General features: G+C 47.5%; 1 protein-coding gene across 1 annotated transcript in view; it reads right to left on the reverse strand.

Moving 5' to 3' along the window:
• LOC144170108 (adipokinetic hormone/corazonin-related peptide receptor variant I-like) overlaps positions 1 to 22,765 on the reverse strand; it is a 78,689-nt gene that overhangs the window by 54,130 nt on the left and 1,794 nt on the right. The gene's annotated exons all lie outside the window — the stretch shown is intronic.

The raw sequence follows: 22,765 nt of genomic DNA on the forward strand, positions 1-22,765 counted from the left end.
AGGGGGAATGGAAGAAGCAGCAGTAGAGACATAGAAGACGAGAAGACGGCCCTACACGAGCTCACTGCAGCTAATGCACGCTTCCCACACACCTCCAAAACACTTCGTTCTTTTAGATGCGAAGCAGCTTATGGTCGAGCCTGTTCCCTCCTCCGTTGTGTGGGCGCCGTTGTGTGGCGTCCACACCCCCACTGCGCATGCCTGGCCAGGCACCGCTGATTATGGTTGTGGCAGGTAGCCCATAGGGATTCGCCAACCAAGGAATCCATCACGAGATAGCTTCGCGTTCAACCACCGTCGTCATCTTCCCCTAGGAGAACCCTGAGTAGTATGCGAGGCATTCCTCCTCCCCTCTCCGGCGCTCCTCTCCTCTCCGCGATTTCCTCCACTGATCCGAAGCTCCTCTCCTCTCCTCTCCGGGATTGCGCAACGAATGGCAGCACCTGCAGCCCCACGAGCGATAATGCCAAGTAGCTTTGGGTTAGAGACGCGACGGCAGCCACTGCATACTCCGCTGGGGGCGCCACTGTAGCTCCGCGGTATAAATGACGCGCGCGGGCGCTCCGCTCCCCTCATTCTCCTCCCGCAACGCCGCGATCGAACTGAAAACTAATGGGAACTTGAGTCGACCCCATGGCTGCTTCGCATACTACTCAGGGTTCCCCTGCCGGAAGATGGTGAAATTTTTTGTTTCACCCAGATATTACATGAAAGAAGATCCACCTTGGGCAGGGCTCTAAATATGAAAATGAATCAAACAGTGGCTCGCAGGAGTGTTGCGTAGGTAAGCTTGGTAACGATATACGCGAGCAAACTTTGGCGGTACTCTAAATTTTGTCGCTTCGGTTCTCATCTTTCTTCCAAGTCTTCTCGAATCTTTTTACGAACAGTTTTCCCTCCACCCACACGTGTTTGCGCGGTCGGCTGAATTCCCATTTTAATTTAAGGGAGTGGCTCCCAAGTGAAGCAACTTCAACGGGCCGATGACGCAACCAATTCAGAAGAGAGCGAAAAAGGAAGGACGAGGCCCAATATTCGGGCTAAATCGGGCACACATCGTGAGGGTTGGCTTTTACAGTGTATAGTCTGAAGCATTATACTAAAGTGACAGGCACATCTCCAGGGCAGTAACGGAAGCCCGTGGCATGCGCTCTAGAAAATCAGAAGTATCGTGTTACGGTAGAGTTCGCAGGATTTTATTTTGGGAATGCCCGAAAAGGAGAAGGAAACAGGATAGCAAAACAGACAGTAACAAAGAAACATGGAGGGAAAAATGACTAAGCGAGTAATCAATTGAAGCAATGTCTAAACGAGGAAGCAATTGAATGTTAAAAATAAACATACACGTGTCCTGAACACCCTTTACTGTCCCAGAACCATGCTAGATCGCGTGATTTGTGCTAGTAGAGCAACGGTAGGTGTAGCAATGCACGACCGAAAGCGCCAGTGAAGCCAGGACGGCGAAGCATTATACAAAAAAAAAAAAAAGCGAAGCTAGAAGCAAGCTGAAACGGAAAGATCAATAAAACCAGAAGAGGTAAGTAAGAAGCCAAGAAAAGAATGAACACGGCACAGCCACGGCACGTGCCGCTGAAGGTCAAAGAGGACGCTCCTCATGAATAAAATACAATAAAAAATACAGCAGCGCGCCTCCGCTACGGGTGTGCCCATGAAGTGACTCCTGACGTGCGGAAACTCGCTTGGGAGTGCGAGAGTCTCAAGTCGACCAGCGGCAAGCATCGGCCCGGATCTGTGACGTCCTACGAACCCTGGATACGGCCAAGAACTGACGCCAGAGAGACGGTTGGCTCAAGTATAGTCTCGCATGCGACGCTTCCACAGTGAGCCACACTTAACACCTCCAAATCTTCCTTTCCCAATTAGGCCTCACGCCATCCCATTTAATAAATTATTCTATTAAACTACTCCGCGGTGCTCTGGAGAGAGAAAGACAGAAAGAGAGAACGGTCTTTAATGAAGTCTGGCGATGTTAGCCGGTCTAAAATGCCGACTTGCTACGCCAGTTGATAACGTGATGAAGGTGAGGGCGATGATGTTCAAGAACATGATGCGCACAGAAACGACGAGTTATTCACAGTGACTGGTCTAGACCTGTGTGTCGCAGGTACTCCGTCGGAGCTTTTGTAGCCCGTAAAGCACGTTTGGGACAAGCCCATGGTCCTAAAACGGGTTTTAGCTGAATGTCCACGGAAAGCGACAATCTCAAAGAGACTGCGAGGGACACTCTTTGAGCACTGAATCAACACATTCACAGAGCAGGTGCTGGAGGGTTTCTCGCACATCACAGTGTGGGCAGAGTGGCGTCGTAGCTCGTTTCATCTTGAAGAGGAAGTTCCGCGTGTATGCGATGTAGAATTCCTTCTACCCGCTTGGATAGTCCTGGTGGCATTTTGGATTTGCAATTGGGATCGATGGAAGATAGCGGCGCGTAATTACGTGATACGTCATCCCAGGCTTCACGCTGCATGTTCCATGCCACGCTGGAGAAGGCCACGTGGACTTTTGAAACACGAAAGCTTCAAAAACCCGTGGCGGACACGGGCCTTGCCAGCCGGTCATCACGTGGGTACCGCCGGTCGGCGGCAGAGGAGGAGAGGAAGGAAAAACTGTATTGATGGCAAATATAGATCTTCGTCTTCCGAAGTGAGAGGGGCCCTCGTTCCAGAGCCCCTGTAGCTTTGGCTGTATCCCGGGCCCTCTCGACCAGTCTGCGCTGATCTTCCAGGGCCGAGCTCGGCAGCACGGCTTTCCACTGTTCGGGCGTTAAATTGTCGTTCACGGGCGCTGTCAGTTTCGGGACAGGCCCATGTGACCTGGTAAAGGGTAGCTTTTTATCGGCCGCATAGTGAGTATTTATTTAGAGGGTACACTACAGGATATATTGGGTGCAGGAGGCTGAAATGTAGCTATGTGTTTGTAGGCGCCACTCTACTGTCTGTTCTTTGGTTAGGTGTTTTTGCGGCGGAGAATGAGAGCGGCGGCGTAAATGCTGGTGTTAGAAGACAGTAGACGTGTACAACAAAGGACGAGTGGAAGACCAAGGGTATAAAGGAAACAGCTCGGAACCGCTCATATAGGTTGTTAGTGCGGTCATCTGTCCTGCAGAAGGGCGGGCATCAACGCCAGCTTGAAAGGAGCCGCTAGGGGACACAGAAAGACATCGGCACCATTATTCCCGGGAGATTCATCGGGATCAACGAACGAATGTTTACGAACGCCGCTGTCTTTGGGGCACAATGACGGAGACAAAAGGAGACGACGCAGAAGAGGCCCAAATAGAAAGTCATCTTGCGGAATTCATCGCCACCACCTCCTTTCGAAGCACTCGTGGCTTGCCGCCTTGCCGTAGTCCCGACGGATAATGACATATCCTTCAATAATGGTGCGTCTTGCTGGACTCCTTGTCCTAGACTTACACGCACCCTGAAATAAGAGGGAGGAGGAGGAGGAGGAAGTGACCAGGCGTTTGGTGACTCTGGACACTGCACTGAACAGACAGAAGATTACAACTTCCCCAGATATATCACTTACTTTCGTCGCCCTTTTGGTCGCACGCACGCGTCAGTATACTCATCGTCCGACTGTCCACCGTTCTTTCCTTTACGATTGTCATCGAATTGCCAGGACTATAACGGCATATCGGCCTTTCTGCATTCCCGCTCTTGCTAAGGAAAACCGGCTTTAATGAATTTTTCCCGGCGAAATCGGGGTGTGTGCGTGGATTTCCTGAAGTTTAAACCATTTTTCGTTAACTCTCTCGCGCTCACACCCGCTTTTTCTGCATTTTTTTTTCTTTTTGAGGGACAGTTTTTATACAGGCGTTATGACCTCAACTTTACAGTAATTATTCGCGCGCTTATGGTATAATGAATATTATTATGACCACAACAAAAGGGATCTCCCTTGCACACTCGTTTTGTTTTACTTTATCCCGATTTTTACTACAGTTAATTTTACCCTTTCGTTATGATTCTCTCGACTAAGCTTTATTTTTACTTTTGCCCGTACTCTCTTACCCTCTTCTAGACCCGAAAGTACGTCGAATTACCACTTTAGTTGAAACCATGTTTTTTTTTTCGGAGTTAGTAGCGTTAAGGAAGCCAGGAAATTGGGCGAATATGGCTCTCACAGGCTGGTTACGCACTGCTAACTTGATCTCGTTCTTGGTCTTGCTATTTTTCGCAGTAACTGGCGGCGAGTAGCAGTTCACCTGTGGTGAGGGTGAGCAGGTACACCGGCAAAAAAATTTGCTTTCTCTGGCGGCATGACAAACCCGATACGCAAGTGAAACAAGTGAGCATAAATTCTGTTTTATTGCAAATACATGACAGCGAGCGGGTCATGTTTACGCCGAAGCTAACCCCCCAGATCTCGCGCTTGTGCGGAACGAGCAGTGGGCGTGTGGGACGAAAACACGGGGGCTTGTGTTCAGCGTATGGAAAAATTCATAAATAAAACCAAGGTATTCGGGCCTCCATATTTTGACAAAAAGTGTCGTTCATGGCCCTTTAGAAATAACTTTCCCAGCAATGCACTCATGTTTGGAGGAGCAGAATACTTTAAAAATTGTTGTAAGCATGGTTTGTGGAAGCTGGCTTTCCCACATTAGTTGTTTCGCAGTGAAGCGTGGCCATCTTCGGAGGGAGTATGTTAACAGCCGCACTTTATACTCTTCGATTCGCCGCCTTTTTCCCGAGTCGTGTACACTGCTCGCCATGCGCGACGTGTATCTCCCTCCAGCCATTTTTGTGCGTGCACTTTTTTTGGGGAGGGGGGGTGGAAGGCGGCGGGAGGGGGGGGAGGAAGGGATGAGGGGAGTGAGTGAGTGCATAACTTTATTCTGCCCGAGACGGGGGTAAGGGAAGAATGAGATGGGAGTCCCCTTCATTCTTCCCCCCTCAGACAGTGGCCAGAAATCCCTGCGCCCTGGCGGCGTCTTCGGCCACCTGGACGGCCCGGAGTTTACGTCCGGCTTTGAACTGAGCAGCACAGTCTCCCACTGCTCTGAAGAAGTGATGTGTAGTGCTTGAGGTGTGGTGTTGACTTTTAGGAGGCAAGCCCATAAAATGTGTTCAAGTTCGGTCCTTGCTGAACATAATTTACACCTATTTTCGTATAGTCCGGGTAACAATGACTGTACGTTACCGGGTTCGGAAAAGGGTAGGACTGAAGTAGACCCCATGCTACTGACTGCCACTTTCCCAAGGTGCGATAAGCCGCGGGATATCTGGTCCTCCCTAATCTGTAATTATCAAATATCTCCCTATAGGTCACCATGCGGTCCCTGCCCCACCGTGCGGAATGATGCCTCAGGCGTTTCTCGGCAGTCTCGGAAGCTCAGACCTCGAGCTGCCTCGTGAGCGTTTTCGTTCCCCGGAAGCGCAGAGTGCGCCGGCGCCCATATAATTCGGACCACTCGGAGTCTTAATTCTTTAAATTCTCTGAGGATTCATTGGGCCTCGGCTGAGATCCTTACCTTTGCGAAGTTTATGATCACATATTTGGAATCGCTTATTATGAATTTGGATTTTGTAGGAAGATTTCTGCTGGGGGAAGATATCAAATAAAACGACTCACGGCCAGACGCGAGCTGACTGCTGTCTTTCGGGATCGAGCGGTTTGGGTTGGCGTATTACGTAGACAGTAAGGTTCCTACGACGCAGGAGGGCGACGAAAAGCCAACATTTGCCCCCTGGAGTAAAACTGTAGTCCTTCTAAATTTAATTCGGCGAATTACCTTGCAAGTGTGCTCAGTCTCAAACTGCAAACAAATGTGTTTCGTTTTGTGCACTCCTTGAACTTTGCCCAGCTTTGCTGGTCATCCTTCCTCACAGATTGAAAGGGCACCGATTATCTGATGAGATTTAGCGCACAGAAGACGACGACGAAAGTGACGACCAAGTGTCACCGCTTTCTTCAAAAATAAATACACGCCAATTCCTCCTGCTTGCTTTTTTATTGAATTGGTGACAGCAAATTTCGTCGTCTTTTTGAAGACGTACTCTCTTTCACTTTGGCTTGAATAAGCGAAGTCAGTACCGAATGCCGGTTTTAAATGTTTATTTCTTCTGCTACTCAGGTGCTGGCGGTATGTCTTCATTACTCTGTGTATGTTAAACGGCCCTGCAACATCTTTTACAACTTTTTCAAAAATATTAAATGCTTGCAGAACCTAGTCACCCAACGTAACCAGTACTTAGATTAGGGGTCGCAAATTACCTTAGCCAAAAATTACTTCTGTATGCCCATCAGATAACTTGGAAACTCACTCAAAAGATTTTGCTCTCTTTCCCGGTCTTGACGTTCTTCGACGGCTCGAATTACATCACTAAGGCCATGTAGCGGCGGTTGGCCGGTTTTCCTTCAGTTGCAGCAATGAACTCTTTTCGATAGCAATTTTAAAAATAAAGCCACAAAGGCAAAGCAGAAATGGAAGGCGTATCTGGTGCGACGAGCCAATCACGCAGTGCAGCTCCATGCTGGCGATGACTATAGCTTTCACAGTGATTCCAGACGCGAAGGAAACAGTGAAAGTGTTTATCGACAGTGTTGCAGGGTCCCTTTAAGGCCACCGAATTCGTGTCATTTTCCAGTTTCTAGGCTTGGGGGCTTCTGCGTGGTACTCGAACTACAATGATTGAACGCATAAAATAAACACGTACAAAAAAATGTGTCGCATGAAAAAAAAATCGAAAAAATAAATCATAATAATAACGTTTAACAATTAAATAGCCAGATAATTCAGCTGTAGCCAAATAATAGCCAGATAACACGATAAAATAGTTAGATAATATAATGGAAGCACGTGTGCTGCGTTTAACACATGCAAAGCAACATATTCGTTGTAAAGCACGAAATGCTAGGCTCTGCGTGTTAGTTTTTACCTTTCGCGCTTTGCGAACGTGCAGTTAACCTTGTTTGCGCGAGGTGTTTATTTAAAGTGCACCAAAGAGTGCGGACGTTGTGACAGAACAACGGACGAGCAGCCTCAGCAAGCTAGCACCTGACATTAACCCCGGTGCTGCAGTCATGATTACCCGTCAGCATGCAGAAAATAGCGAAAACCTGACTTCAAATGTAAACGCGGTTATCATAACAAGAACAACAAAAAAAGCGATGAACGCCGGGACCATGGTTTTACCACAGAAAATTTAATTAAAAATCCATTGCGCAAGAGGAACCCCAAGCATTAAACTTGTAAATACACAGTAGTCATTCCATTTTTAAGGGTCTGGGCGTCAAAAATTTGAAGTGCTGTAATTCGGCAGTCAAGATCATTTTCCTGAAATTCCTCAGCACGCGTGGCCGATCTCCGAGCTGTAAACCCGAGACTAACGCAAAAAAAGGCAATCTACGTAACATACATGCGCTTCCAACTAAAGTTACGTAAAAAAATATTGAAAACTTATTATAAGCTGTAGTTTAATTAGGGAAGTGTTATACAGGGCGTAGCATTGAGTGATAAATCTTATGACCTCCGAGATCACCCCGGCGCGATGCGATTGCAACGGCCGGAGCGAAACACGCGCCGGGGTTATCTCAGAGGCCATGCGTTGGAGCCGGGAACACCTGAGGCGTATTTTTATGTTGTTGTATCGAGCACTGCTCGGGATGACGTGAGGAATACTCTTATTCTTTATTTTTAAAGACGGTAGTCCTTCTTGGGCTACTTGAACGCGAAAATTTTGGTCTGTATGTCTGTCTCTCTGTCTGTCCGTAACTCGATTCAGCCGCCCGGCTAAAGTGAAGCAGAATCTGCACAAAAGGTTTATATACCCACAGCGAAATGTTCATACTTGTCAACATTGTTGAACAAGAACAAATCATTAAGAAAGTACAAGGTACAAAATCAGTATATAAGTAATATTTGCTGTGATCGTTTAATAAAAAATTCATGGATGCTTGACTTTTCAAATGCAGTACTACATCCACCGCAGAAAAAAAAATTCATTCCTTAACCTTGTCGCCCACGCCACTATAGCTTCTGGAGGAATCTTAAGAAATCAAACGGCAACAGTAACGAAAGGTTTCATTACATCGATTCCGCGTTCCGCTTGGAACGGACGTGGAGCAGGGCAGCGTGGTTCTATAAACGTTGTAGTAGGGTGCCTCGATTCACGCGCGTCTCCGCCGTTCGGCACCGCTGGCATCGAGGCCCCCTACCTGGAGCAGTGCAACGCGGTAAATTTTAATTGACCTGAACAACCCCCAGTGTGTTTACCTTGGGAGGAGCGAAACGGGACAAGAATACCATACGAGGTGAGCGGGGAAAAAAACGGAGGCATTTATTTGGTAAGGGCACCAGACGACTAACGTCTTTCGTCGACATTTGCAACACAAGGAGCAGACACGCGGCCATTTTTTTTCATCCTCTTTTTTTCTCACCTATCTTCAACGCAGTTCTTTAACCCAAGGTTTTATTTATTTCTCTAAAAACCAACCCCAAGTTCATTTTAATTAAAGGAATGGTGTCATTTTCTTTTATGTATCTGTGTGCTGTTTTAAATCTGCCCAAAGGTACCTATGCACAAACCAATGTAGATCTGCATCAACCGTGCCATCAGTGGTAGCCACACGTAAAATTTTGGCCTATAGAAGGCTCATCGGTGGCTCTAGTAGTTTTTCACGCCAAGTAAAACTCCTTCTGCCCAAAAAGAGCGTGTTACCGCACCCTCCCCAAAGCCCTTTTTACTAGACTAAGCGTTAAAACGTTTGGATCGGCTTCCCAACAACGCACCTAATTCACAGACTATTATAAGCCAGCGGGAAAACCGGGTCAATGACGGAGTCCGGCATACAATTTGAACCCAAAAATGCGTACCGTACTGGTTCTTGCACTTGACATCTTTATGTAAGTGGTGTCGCCGCGCATACAGACCCCACTTTTCGGCCGATGTACAGGAAGCCTATCCTCTACCGATTCGGCGAGCGTATAAACTCGGACAGTTGGTGCATCCTTCCTCATTTTACAGTTTATAGCTCCCTTGCGCAAAGCCCGGTGCGCAGTACAAGGAGGGGGAGACTCCGGTTTGTGGCGGCCTGACGTTAGGCCTAACGCCATGCTTTCAGGGCTAACGTCGTCAATCAATACCCGCATCTCGACGTACTGATTATGACGTTGTTCGGCTTGTCGTAAGGGAGAACTGAAGTTGCCTAATGTTGGGCCCAACTTCCCCATTCCAGGTCTAAGGTCTTCCACCATTTCTCAGTGGAGAAGACAGTCTTTGTGCTCATCAAAATTCAAGTTACGGGTACCAGCTGATAAAACCTCAAAGCGAAACATTAGGCCTAAGTTCCGCTCTTTCGGCGCATACAGGGCAGTTGCTGCTGTTATTCTAGCAAGGGGATACATACCCACACAGCAAAGGGATACATACAAACAGGAATGTCCGCTACTGCAGCGCTCATTGCTGAAGACGCTGCTGGGGCATACGTTAAGCAATCAATGAACGACTCAAACAAGTGTATACAGCGCAAGCACCAGGAGGAAACATCACAAGAATTCTGTCCCCATACTCTTAAGCCTGTATGCACACCCTAAAGCCTAACGAAGTGTACACACAGATTAACACATAACCGCATTGGGGGGGATATTGGGCAAGACTTCATAAACATAAATTTATGCTGCTTTTATAGCGACGTTCCATTTCCAAGTCAGTGCGGTACGGGGACTCTAATAAAACATGGTGATAGGCTCCTCTTCTCATCTAAATCGATCTAGGAGATACTAAACCACCCTCATTTACGAAAATAATGCGTAAAATCGATCGAAAGAAGCATTTATTTTTTTTTTCAGCAAAGAAATTCTGGAAATGAGAAAAGGCGGAATTGCGGCGGACGAACCAAAGATGCAAGCGTTAGAAATCTCTAAGGTACCTTCTAGGCTACAGAGTTCAAGCAGCAACCTGGTTGTAGCAGTTACTTGATCAATAAGATTGCGGTATATAGTGTTCAAAGCTTACATGTGAGGGAATTGTCCGGCCAGCGGTGACTCGAAAACAGAATGTCGCGCTTTTGTACGATATTTGTAGTTAGAGCAGCCACACTCTCTGCCATTTTTTTCTCAAGTGGTAGTTAGGGATCTTAATTACGAAAGTTTATTTCATCGGCGTCGCTTACTGGTTGTCCAAGTGCACTATGGCAAACCAGACTAACAATGTTTTGTAGGATGTATTTGGAAAGAACACAGAAACAAGTGCCTGTTTGTCTTTTCTTAACCACCGGTGTGGCGATTGTGAGAGCTGAATAAACTTCTATGGTTAGTTGGTTCGCAGCTTTACCGTAACAACGCAATTTAGAGAAAATGTTACCGACTGATCATATGCACAGAACGATTGGAATAGATATTTAAATAATTAACGAACAGTAATTATTTTCTCCTTCTTTACCACCTGCTTGCGCTATAGGCTCCGTGTGTCGTGCACAATAGCAACCAGTCATAGCAAATAAGTCGGGGCCGGGCTACACTTTTTCTGTCAAGGCAGATTTACTGCAATGTGAGCCACTTGATGCCTTTATTTCAGTCGCCTAAATTGTTTGTAAATTGAATGGGGCCTTTATTAGTCCATTGTGGAATAAGCAAGAGCAACAAACTAAAAGATTCCTCCTGGGAACTTATGTCTGCTTCATTTTCTTCGACTGGCGACATTTATTAACAAGTTATTTACAGCTGTAGGACTTTCTTGATGAGACTGGTCTATACAGTATTCTGTCGTCCGTGAATCCGCCTGCATCCTGTCACTTCTTATTCATATCTAATTTCTCTTTCTTTATACCTCTACGACAAATTGAGCGTGCAGCTTTCCACTCCTTTGATGCCCTGCGCCAAAGTGGCGCAATAAAATATTTTTACTGCTCTATTGTATTTGCATTTCTTTCTTCGCTCTCGCTTGTTCGCGCTTCGGGGCAAATTGCTTCTACCGGCTTCTGTTTCTCGACTCATGTGGCATCACGTTCACGTCACGTGACACGCACGATTTTCCAACTGTGGCGTTTCAGATTCCGAGTTATGTAAATTATTTTGTGGCGGGCACACTATCCCCTCAAAGCTGCGGATTCCTGGCCGTACCCCAAGTAACTTTGTGCCACGATGAAAGGAACAATCGCGAAAACAATTTTTGTTCTACTGCCCCGGCGACGTGCGCTAAAAAAGGCGGTTAAAGAGACCCTGCAACACTTTAGATAAGCGCTTTCACTCTTTCCTTGGCGTTTGGAACCACTGCGAAAACTATAGTTATATCGCCAGCACGAAGCTGCACTGCGTGATTTGCTCGTCGCACCAAGTACGCCTGCCATTTCTACTTTGTTTTTGTGGCTTTTTTTAAAACGTTGCTGTGTAAGAGCGCTCATTGCTGCAACTGAAAGAAAATCGGCCAACAGCCGCTACATGGCCTTAGTGATGTAATTCGAGCCGTGGAAGAACGTCAAGACCGGGAAAGAGAGAAAAATCTTTTGAGCGAGTTTACAAGTTATTTGATGGGCATAGAGCAGTAAATTTTGGCTGAGGTACTTTGCGACCCCCCTAATCTAAGTACTGCGTGTGTGGGGTGACTAAATTCTGCAAGTATTTAAGATTTCAAAAAAAGTTGAAAAAAGCATTGTAGGGTCCCTTTAAGTGGTAGCAGATCGACTCGGCTTAAAATTCCATCGGACGACACATGTGTCCTTTGTTTATTTACTGTTTACAGCGGCGGCCATTTTCTTTACTGACAACAACGGCAGTTTTCACAGAGTGGGGCACTTACGGTTTTCACCTCAAAAGCTGAAGGGAGCTGACATACGAACGCAGAAGTATCCAGTCAGCGCACATTTAGGAGGTCACGTAAAACGTACACGTCTTGGATATCCTAAGGATGTTTCCAAGCCTTGCCATTAAGTCGGCTCCGGGGCTGTCACGACTTACGGTTATCCTGAGCTCTCATAGGGACTTCTAGTGTATCAGTTTCAATAGCATATTCAATACATATTCAACAGCCACTGCTGGGCCAGCAATTAACCATGAGCTGTCGCCTCCGTTCGTCGAGAAGGGCAACAATGAAAGAAGACAATTTTCTACATGCCGAAGCTCGCCGCGTGAACTAACATAGCAGCCGAAATTGGACGGCGACTGATTCATTTCCGGAACTCTTAGCCCGAAAAGCAACAGCGATAATGTCAGTTGTCTTCCGATTTTAAGCAGACGTCCAAGTAGACAAAACAACCGTTACACTTCGACCTTTCCACCGTAAAGGTTGGCTTTCGTGAAGATAAATAAGTCATGAGGACGTCCGACCCTCCTCTGGACGGTGATCCTCACCAAGAGTGCTTGCGGTACCGAGCAATGTCTGAGATACCGGCCTAGTCGTTACCTTTGTGTGCTCCGAGAAAAATAACGGGGCAAGGAGAAGTTCGTTTTGCCCCTTCACTCCGGAAAGAGATAAAGGAACAAAAGGAGCGCTTTATGTCTTGGGTGACCGCGCTGTCCCACAGAGGTTTTCTTGTAAGGGAAAACCTCGGGGAGTACCACGGGTACACAATCCCCGTAGAAAGCTAAGTGCGCGACATGAAAGCTTAACACAAGGAAATACCCGAAATAAATATTGCTAACCACAACGACAACGGCCCGTTGGTTTACACTCGGGTGGAAAAAGCACTCACCTAAGTGCCTCTTAAAGCGATTGCGCATTGAAAAGAAAGCAACGGCAGGGGAGCCTATGTATTCGTACTTTGCCCTTCAAGCACTTTTATGAACTAATTCATTTTACAAGTGCATAATTCTTGGCATTCGGTTAGTTGCATAGTACCCGCCGTGGTGGCTCAGTGACTAAGGCGTTGCGCTGCTGAGCACGAAGTCGCGGGTTCGATTCCCGGCCGCGGTGGTCGCTTTTCTGATGGAGGCGAAAAGCAAAAATGCCCGTGTGTACGAGATTTCGGCGCACGTTAAAAATCCCCAGGTGGTCAAAATTAATCCGGAGCCCTCCACTACGGCGCGCCTCATCACCTGCGTTGCGTGGGGGCGTTAAACCCTACAATCAATCAATCAATCAATCAAGTTGCATAGTAAATTTATTTTCCGCATCTTCGTAGCTGAGTATACCTTGCCGCAGTAGAATATAGACAACTAAGGCTTGCGCTAGAAAGAGCCAGCACAAGGAAGCGTACACAGGGCCGACTCGCAGCTCCTTGCGTTTGGGCATTTTTCCTGATGTTTTTGATTCCTTCGTTAAAACATGCTCTGTACTCGCTTATCTGCAAGCTTTGCTTAGAATGGATCTAGAGCCGTCTATATTATTCCTAACATCCGCTTCTGGAAATTCAGGCGTTTTTGTTCAAATCCTTGAAGACTGCAAGTATTATTCCTATTTTTCTTGGCTACCCCCGTGTTCATTCGCTTACATTTGCGATTATTTTAAGCAGTACACTCAATGCTGCTACCTTCATTTAGCAGCAGCTTTCCCGGAAACATGATATTTAAAATAGCGCCCGATTTTGTTGTACCCTTGAAGCAAGCGTACTCGCTTCGTCCTAGAGATAGCGAATGCAACCAGAAACGCGTACTAGTGAGAGTTTAACGACAGGCACCACTTATATTGAACTTGTAGAACTACAAATAAAACATAAAAAAACAAGGAATGCGTGAAATCTCAGCATCTACTTATTGCCGATTTCTATGGTTGATGTTTAGTCTAAATCTTTGCTTTGAACGGTTGTAAAATTTGGTTTTAATTGTAGCGTACCAATGCAGCAATACTACAATAAAATAAGCCCTATAGAGCGTATTTTATTAGAGCGCTAACATGACAACTGCTTTGATAGCTTGTTAGACATACCTGTACCTTATATTTCATTTATTTTCTTCATTTTCTCGCACAGTGCCTCCAAAGACTACCCTCCTTTATGTCAGGAAAACATCTGGCTTCTGTTCCCTTCGTCATTCCGACCGGGTTCGCCTAGCTGGCACAGCGGATGCTTGCTCATTCGACGCCTGAGAAGCGGGACAAAAGGCACCCCGCTGCGGCCGGCCATTATGGGCAAACAACCCCTTCTTCGGCGTAGGGAACACGCTTGGAGCCGTTGTTCCGCAACGACAACTGCAACCGCAGTCGCCGTCGTCTTTTCTGATAACGGGAAACTCGGGAGGTGGCTAGCTTACGCCACTTGCCACCTCGTTTCCTCCGCGTTTTCTCGCACGCTCCTCCGTTGTGCAAGCTTCCGCTCGTCGAGAGGACGAAGATGTCAGCGAGCTCTGTCTAAGTCCTGTACTGAGGACTCCACTCACGGCGCTTTTAACTGATTATATAAAAGTTTTCCTCCTCCCCCCTCCTTTCAAACACCCGTGGTGGTCCCAGCAGCGGTTGCAGCTCGTGAGGCGTCTGACCCCCCGGGGAAAGAGCGGTTGTTCAAATGAGCTCCTATTTTTTGTCGCTCCTGTCGTTGTTTTGTCCTCGGCAACTACCTGAGATATTTTTGAGCGAACTCACTGTATGCCAATTCAAAATATTTGCGCCCACGCAATGGAGGTATCGAATGAAAGCATTGCAGCTGTTATGACGACCTCATTATACAATAGCTGGGAACAGTTATAACAGTGAAAGTTAGAGGTGTCGCATCATGATGAGAGCAGAACAGTTGCGACAAAGATGCATGATGCTATAACGAAATGAAAAAGTAACAATTAAGGAGTAGAATTTTAGCGCCGCAGTGAGGAGTACATTAAGGCCTTTGACATGAGAGAAATGACGAGCTATAGTATTTATTAAAGTTCAACCAATGCCACGTCGAGTGCCGGACCAACAGCTTAGCCAACCAACATTCAGCCGTGGTGAAGTTCTTTCGATCACATTTTTTACCAGCTTTTACCCAACACATTTGAAACTATCTCACGACGCACAAACTGACTGTTCAGCCTTTTGATGGCTTATAGGTGGGGCAGCAGCACGCATTAGGCCAGCCATACCTGCTAGCAGGACGGGTGACGAGAAGCACCGGAAAAACGGAGTGCTGAACCGTAACTCGGATCACCGCTCTCTCCCAAAAGAATACCGTTATGCCACTCGTTGCCCAAAACCAGCTACTCTAAATTTTTTCGCCGTGTTTGAACGTGGTTAAAGCAAGTTTGCCGCTAGGTTTTCGCGCCGAGAGTGCACTGTAAAGGCGTGTCCAATTGCACCACATGCAAAGCACGTGCTGCCCGAAACGTGATCGCGCAGCGAACTTGGTTGCAGCCAGCGCCTCCTTGTATGATTTTGTGACAGCACGTGCCCTTACTATTTCTCCACATCCTCCTCTCCGATCCCCTTACATTGGAACGAAGGCGTGACTGCTTTCACTCTGCGCAAGCGCACAAGGCTTGGCGCTGGCTTGACTTTGACTGCGCTTGAAGATTGACGCTAGGAGCCGTTTTTCGCTCCCGGAGTAATAGACCTCTCGCAATAGAAGCGACAGTGGTTCTGCTTCTTGGACAGGCGGTCCGCTTTGTCATATTAGATAATCTAGAGCATTTCGTATAACACGCGGAGCTGGTTTAGCCTAGAACACCTTGGTTTTCCTGTTTCCTCACAACGTCCCAGAACGACGGGTCATTGCCCCAAACAAAATGTTCCACTATAAAGAAAGCGGCTGGCCGCACCATAGGATGTGACTCAGGGAAGATTTTCTGTGCTGTGTGATATTGTGTAATGCAAAACCTCTTGATCGCGTCGGGTAATGCCGTTGCGCATGCAACTTTTTTGTTTTGCAGGCAATAGCCTTTCTTTTTAATTTTAAAGCAAATCTTTACTAGTTTCGTCCAGCGGTTTCGCGGGGGATGCGCACATTAACCTTTTGACCGGAGACACCCCCAACGACACACCCCTCGAAACGCATCGCGTGATTCGCCGGGCCCGCTGTCAGCGCTGCGCACAAAGCCCCGTTTTAAGTCGTTCTGCTCACGTAGCGGCGGAGTCCGCGGCGGGAGCAGCTGCTCAGCTCATCGGCAGCCGACCAAATCCGCATACACCCACGCGTGCGCCGCTGGGTCGTCTCGGGCTATGTGAATCACTTTGCGCCGCGTTCGCCGTGAACACGGAGAAAAAAAAAACCTTGCCGTGAAAGAGGAACGCCGCGTTCGCTGAGAATGTAAGCGAGACCGGGCCTCCTGTGAGCGTTGCACGGTACTGCACGGCTTTGAGCCCCTGTCGGCAATACAGCTACATCAAAGGTTAACCAAGTGAACCAAAACTCAACCAGACTAAGCCAAGCTTTTGCTTTGCATATCCAAGGTTAGCTAAGCTAAACCGCAACCATTTTTTTTTTGTTCTGTTTGCCTGTCTTCTCTCGTTCGAGTCAACTAGTTGCCCGCTCACCGTCGACGAAGCCGCGCTCTGAGTAAGCTCCTGCAATCTTTGCTCTCATTGTTTTTCCACATCTTTCTAACACCATGGGGTCTTAAACTTTATTGCATCTCGGCGAAACTAACACCAATATATCTCTGGCGACCACGCAAAGACACTGATGCCTTTTTTATCAGCCTTTTAATTTTTATAAAAAGCGATTGTAAAACTGAGAAAATCAACTGTTAAGTTCGGGCACTTCACTTCATTAATTAAAACTGCCCGGCAACTAGATATCATTAGTTAGGCAAAGTGTTTTTACCTATGTTGTGTTTGTTTTCACGCCATCCGGGCTGACTTAGGCGTGAGGGAAGTAAGCAGAAATTGCGGAGGGTTCTTTGTTATTCGCCGCGCTTTTGTGTTCAACTGACGAGCGGGCTCGGAGATGGCTTACACAAATGCGTCGGTCACCCCACAAAAGTTGAAAGCGATGTAAGCTTTTGAAGGAGGCTTTCCTCTAGTTCGTTTGGGAAACTGGCAGAGGGGGACCATTGACATTTTAACGTCCGCGATTACCGCCACGAGTATGCCCGAAGCGGACCGGAGCTGGAGGTCGGTAAAGGGTTCAAAGGAGGGAAGAAGGCACGAGACGTTCTATCTACCACGGGTACGCAGCGCAAAGCTACTAAGGCGAAGTTTCCATTCACTCTACGTCTGGCCCTGGCTACTCGATGACTGGGATGCGTCAATGGGCAGGCGACTAGGCATTGTTATACCCTCCACGTGTTTGCAATGCAAATGAATTTTGGCGGTGCGGAGTACAAACGTAGGCGTTCACGGTATGGACAATAGTTTAAGACGAGCTGCCCAGGAGCTGATTCCCGTCGATAGGTCTGCTTTTAGTTGGTTGGTTTTGATTTGTGTTATATTTGTATTTTGCGGAATACCTCCGGGTTTCTGTATGAAAGTGAAAGGTCGGTCACGTGACTAGTTTGAACCCACATAACTTTGTCACGGTGGCCAATCAGTGGCCTAATCAATGAGCCATTCTCCCTCTCAAATTGTGACGCCCTGTTTTTGGGCGTGATTTTGGCGGTAAAACCGAGGAGTTTGATGTTTTGAGAAAGCGCGAGGGGAGGATAGGAGAGAGCGGCGAGCCCTGCATGACGCGGGCCTTGCGCGACCTCTTTTATGCGATCATGAGCCTTCATAGTTGTAAATACGTGCTGTAAATAAAGTGTACATATTGTACATCTTGCGTTTGCTTGGAGTAGCTCATCGTATGCCACGTGTTGTAGGACAACGAGCCAGCCAGCCGGCGTTTCATCGGATCATCGTTTCGATCATCGATCATCGGCCGACCGATCTTCTCTTTGTAATTTAACTCCATCCTTCGGGTGTTCCAGCTCCGCCGTCTCACCCTGCCACTTAAATTTAATTGTAGTACGTTAACCGCGATGTAACCCTTAACACAACGACATCTAAAAAAAAAAGACTCAGAATTAAGAAATTACAGCCGTGCATATTTTTTTGGTCAAATTTCTCCATTTTGCAACCCGAACACCCGCCAATCTAAGCTAGGCTTAAGCGCTCTCAACGCCATCACTTCCAACCAAACTAATCCATGCAGAAAAAGACCACCCCTGTAGTACTCACAACTGTGCATACCTACCACAGGGACCTCTCTATCAAAAACGACCGTTTTTTTTTTTCAGAGGAGGAGGATCCAAAACGTTTATTGCGCAAAAAGAAAAAAAAAGAAAGCAGTAGGTGACCTGCTCAGTTCAGCAGGCCGCGTGCCGCCACTGCTTGTGTGGCCCTCTGGACCAGGCTGCGCGGCTCTTGCAGGGCCGAGCTGGTTCCCACTGCTCGGGGTTTGGGACGGGGTGTTGTAGGCGCAGGAAGACGAGGTGGGCAGTGGTGGCAGGAACGTGGCAGTCCGGGCAGTTATACTCGAAGTGTGATAGGGACATGTGGAAGAGGATGGTGGCGTTATATTATGTGCCGGTCTGTAGTCGGCGCCAGGTTCGTGATCCTTCGACGGAGAGGGTAAGGTGGGGCGGGAGATACCTTCGCCGAGCGTAACGGTAGTGACGTAGGGTGTCCGTGAAGCAGGGGGGAAGAGGATGGAAAGTGGCCGTCGTAGACGCCGAGCCGCCTGTCCCTGTAGGGAACGCCCGGAAGTGAAGCTAGCGGGCCGCAGCATGCGCTGATTAGTTCCCGGGGAGCGAGAGGCATGTCCCGGGGTCCATACGACGGTGATCGGACAATGAAACTTAACACTAATGTGAGCAGGCACTTTTCGTGGCGCACAGAGGTGAATAAGATGGAGCGTGGCGCGATGTGGACGAAGAGCAAAGGAGAGGAAGGAAAGACGAAGGAAAAGATGGGGTTGAAGTCGTTAAACTTTCTTCCATAAGAACCAATAAAACATGAAAATGAAATGTGCGTTCACAGGAGCAGTTGAAGGCTAATCTGCATCGATATGAACTTGCACATGGCTATATATATTTAGTCGGTATGTCACCGTTATACGATTAACGTTAGACACCGGATTGCACGCGCTGGAGCATAGCGTAAATTCGACTGAAACCACAGGCGCTCACAAACCGTCCTTGTGAACGAAACCAAACGGGATGTCAGCGAATCGTTTGGTGAACACACGGTCCGCTGCAGCGAAAGGAGCAGCGGACCGTGCCACGAGCGCGACATCCGCAAGTCGGCGTCTATCTTGCTCTGTGGTCGTTGCCTTACATGCTTCTCCGCAGGTTACGCTGCGCGTCACCCGTACACGTAGGCGCTGGCATCGAGGCGCCAACTGTCGGCGCTCATTAGCGTCATGATGCACCGGTTCCATTCGCCTCTCCTAGACGGCAGCACTACCTAGACGGCAGCACCATCTGAATTCACAGCGCAGTCGGGAGCGCGTTTCCTACCTCCCGCTGCGGCGAAAGAGTTCGTGGTTCAAATCCCGGCGCGGCCGCGTCAATCAAAGTTTTCTGGCGATGTCATTTCCGTGACGGATATGACGTCAGCCAGATCTTGGTGGACCCCGGCATAAAACACTTTCGTGTTAAAAAGAAGGAAGGAGACGAGGTGAGGAAGCGGAAGAGAGAAGTCAAGTCGGAGGCAGGAGGAACAAGAGGTCTTGGCGAGTTCTCAGCTGGACGTCAACGCCTCAGGGCCAAACCACATGTCACACCTGGCCTTCAAGAGTTGCGACAACTGGACAGTGTCAGCGACCCCGTGGGTCTTCTACAACCCACAAATGCCCGGCCAGCACGCCGCTTCATCATTCGGCCACGACCGCGCAACGGCCCGCGCATCTGTTCAAGAACACCGACGGCCTCTACCAGCACCGATGCTCTCCCACCACCCGTGAGCCCGAACGTTTGTAGATTGAACTTTTGAGAACTGTACCGATTAGGCTAGTTTTTTTTTTTTTTTCATTAGCATATCTTACCATTTGTCCGGTCGGTACATTTGGTTTGTGTCCGAAGCCGTCCCGCCTCGCTTCTTCTCCACCAGTTCGGCCAATACCCCTCACCTACAAAACCACCTGCTCTACAAGCAGAAAAACCCCGCCGTCCAGGAGTATCGAGCTAACTCTGCACTGTAAATTACTAAAGTGCCCGAACGAAAATACTTTCACTCTATTCCTCAACGAGAGGAGCGACATAGGAGGGTAAGCTCGTGACGGGGGCAAGGGGAAAGAGGAGGGGGAGTCGTGTGGCAGGAATGGCCGGAACCCATTGGCCTTTCGACGTGATTTGCGGCGAAGAAAGGAGATACGGGACCAATAAAACTGCGTTGCTCGGCCTTGCTATTTGCCGCGCCCGTTAGCAACGATGCAACACTGGAGTGCGTTGTGGCGAAGCACCCGCCGTGATGGCCCAGTGGCTAAGGCGTTGTGCTGCTGAGCACGAGGTAGCGGGCTCGATTCCCGGGCTTGGCGGCCGCTTTTCTGATGGAGGCGAAAAGCAAAAACGCCCGCGTGTACGAGATTGGCGCATGTTCAAGATCCCCAGGTGGTCAAAATCAATCCGGAGCCCTCCACTACTGCATGCCTCGTCGCTTGCGTTGCGTCGGCGCGTTAAACCCTACAATCAGTCAACCAATCAGAGGTGGGGCGAAGCCGTATAACTACGTTGGCCTTCCAGAGTGTCAATGATAATCATGACGCAACCATCTGACGTGGTTTGGTTTCCTCTCAACATCGCTAGTCCCATTAGGGACCATTTCCTATCTCCCATCGCGTGTACCCGAGGGGCTACAAGGTAAGAAATTAGAGGTCGAGGGCTCTTACGATCGCGGGATGAAGGCATAACAAGTGAACACAAAAATTAAGTTAGAAAACCACAATTGGTAAAGTGAGGATAATAAACAAGATCTGAAGGGATGGAAGTTGGAACGGAAGTTCTAAGAAAGCGGGTGAAAAATCAAGTAAATAGTTGCTGAAGGAGCATCAGACCAAATAGATATCTGGTATCGAAAGTGCAAAGATGAACAAATACAAACGCTTCTTTGCGGAGAAATCTCGTGGCTGGGGCTGCGAACGAAAGAACATGCACTGGTAAACTGAGCCCAATATGACCACTTGGAGCTGCAAGGTGTCGCTGTCACACGGAAGACAAACCGTGGTAAAATAAGAAACAGTGGTGTCTTTCTACATCGACTCTTCTTTCTCGCAAACTCCATCTTTTACCCACACGCAAGCTATTTTCTATACTCTCGCGTACGTAGGCAATCTTGAGAAAACAGGCCCCATCACCAGAATTCAGCGTGAATGCGACCAAACGGCTGTCGAAAGTAGCAGTATTTTCTATCAATTTCGGGAGGATATATTACGAGTCAATTCTTCTTGCCCGACAGGACGAGGAGCCCCCGTATACATACATGTTTTCTGTTTTAGCTTTCCTGCAGGGAAAGCTTTAGTCGCGAATGGTGCATCGTATGGCATGCCACTCAAGGGGTGCAGACAAAACAAATTCATTGGCAGAAATAAGCTCCCGCGCAGGAAAAGCGCAGCTACAGAAGATCGTTCCTAAGGGAACGAGTCGCGAGAGAGATGGAGGGGACATTACGGATAAATTATAAAATCGCCGATGGAGATTCCCACGGCAAGAAAGGCATAATACGTAAGATAAACAGCATAGTCATCCAACCGCGCATTCAGGAGAAAGGGGAAAATAAATGGGAACTGTATTTCGGGGTTTACAATCTGCGCTGGGGCTGAAAAACCTAAAATAGCATCGACAGGTTTCGTTGTGCTGCGTTCGGAATTTTGTTTCTGTCGTTAATGGTTTGCGTAACAAGCTTCTTTTGTTCACTCTTCGGGTAGCTTCCGGCGCAAAATGAATGACCTGTGTAAAACTGGTAGGCAAATCGTTCAAGAGAAGGATAAACGTTTATTTATCCTAAATGGAAACGAGTAAGAGTTTTCTTTTTTTTTTTTTGCGCGTGTAACTTTATTCGCAGTACCCGGAGCACCCCACAAAATGCCGAAAACTGTCTCCCTGCTCGTAAAATACAATCAAAATAAAACACACCAAGAAAATTAAATTAGGACAAAGCTGTTACGTCGCAGTGAAAACAACGTAAAATCCTTGATTGCGAAATGTAAAAAAAAAAAAATCGATGAATTTTTTTTCGTCTCTTTGTTCCGCAGTTCTGTGCAGCTTTTGCGCAATTTTTACGCCGGCTTTACAATCACTTGTTGAAAAAAAAAATCCGAGGATATACATGCCTCATGAATGCAGGTTTTAACATCCCAATGCAGATAATTGTCATTAATTGCGTTGCTTTTTATAATGGCGTCTTTCATTGTTACGCCTTTATTATCAGTGCAGAGCCCCGCAACACGGAAAAATTTGTCTCTCAAATTTCGCCATAAAGATCTCGTACAGGTCGATGGAGATCAACTCTCTTAAGAACCTAGTACACATGAATGTTCATTTGCATATTTCATGCCGATTCCTGAAAATGCAGCTGACGCAAAAGATTGAGGGCGTTCCTCATAGCAAATAACGGAACTGAGTTGACTTACTTCACAAAGCATTTTCATTTTTGTAGTACGTGTCTGCCCGAATCGACTCTCTGAACGTGTTAAAAATTAATCACGTGAATTAATGAGACGCGAATGAATTGTGATTATCCGTTAAAAATTACGTATTGAACATTCATGAACAACAAAAAACATTTGCTTGCATATTTATTACACTCTTATGCATGAAGTGCACCTTCATCTTATAGCGCTACAAGTAAATGCTATAAATATATTCCCGGGAATCCAAGCTTTATTTTTCTTAAACGTGCAAGCGATACAGCATTCCTTGATCATTTGCGTAACAAAACCCAGCTTCTTTTTATTCGCTCCACCTAATTAACATGGCCATTGTGTGCTGCTAATTGTGTGCTTCGGAGGCGGCAGAGCTCCTTATTTTCTCGGTTAAGAA

Source organism: Haemaphysalis longicornis, unplaced genomic scaffold (assembly GCF_048455015.1).
Source record: "Haemaphysalis longicornis isolate Haplotype H1 unplaced genomic scaffold, Haemaphysalis longicornis Haplotype H1 scaffold_2, whole genome shotgun sequence".
NCBI lineage: Eukaryota > Metazoa > Arthropoda > Arachnida > Ixodida > Ixodidae > Haemaphysalis > Haemaphysalis longicornis.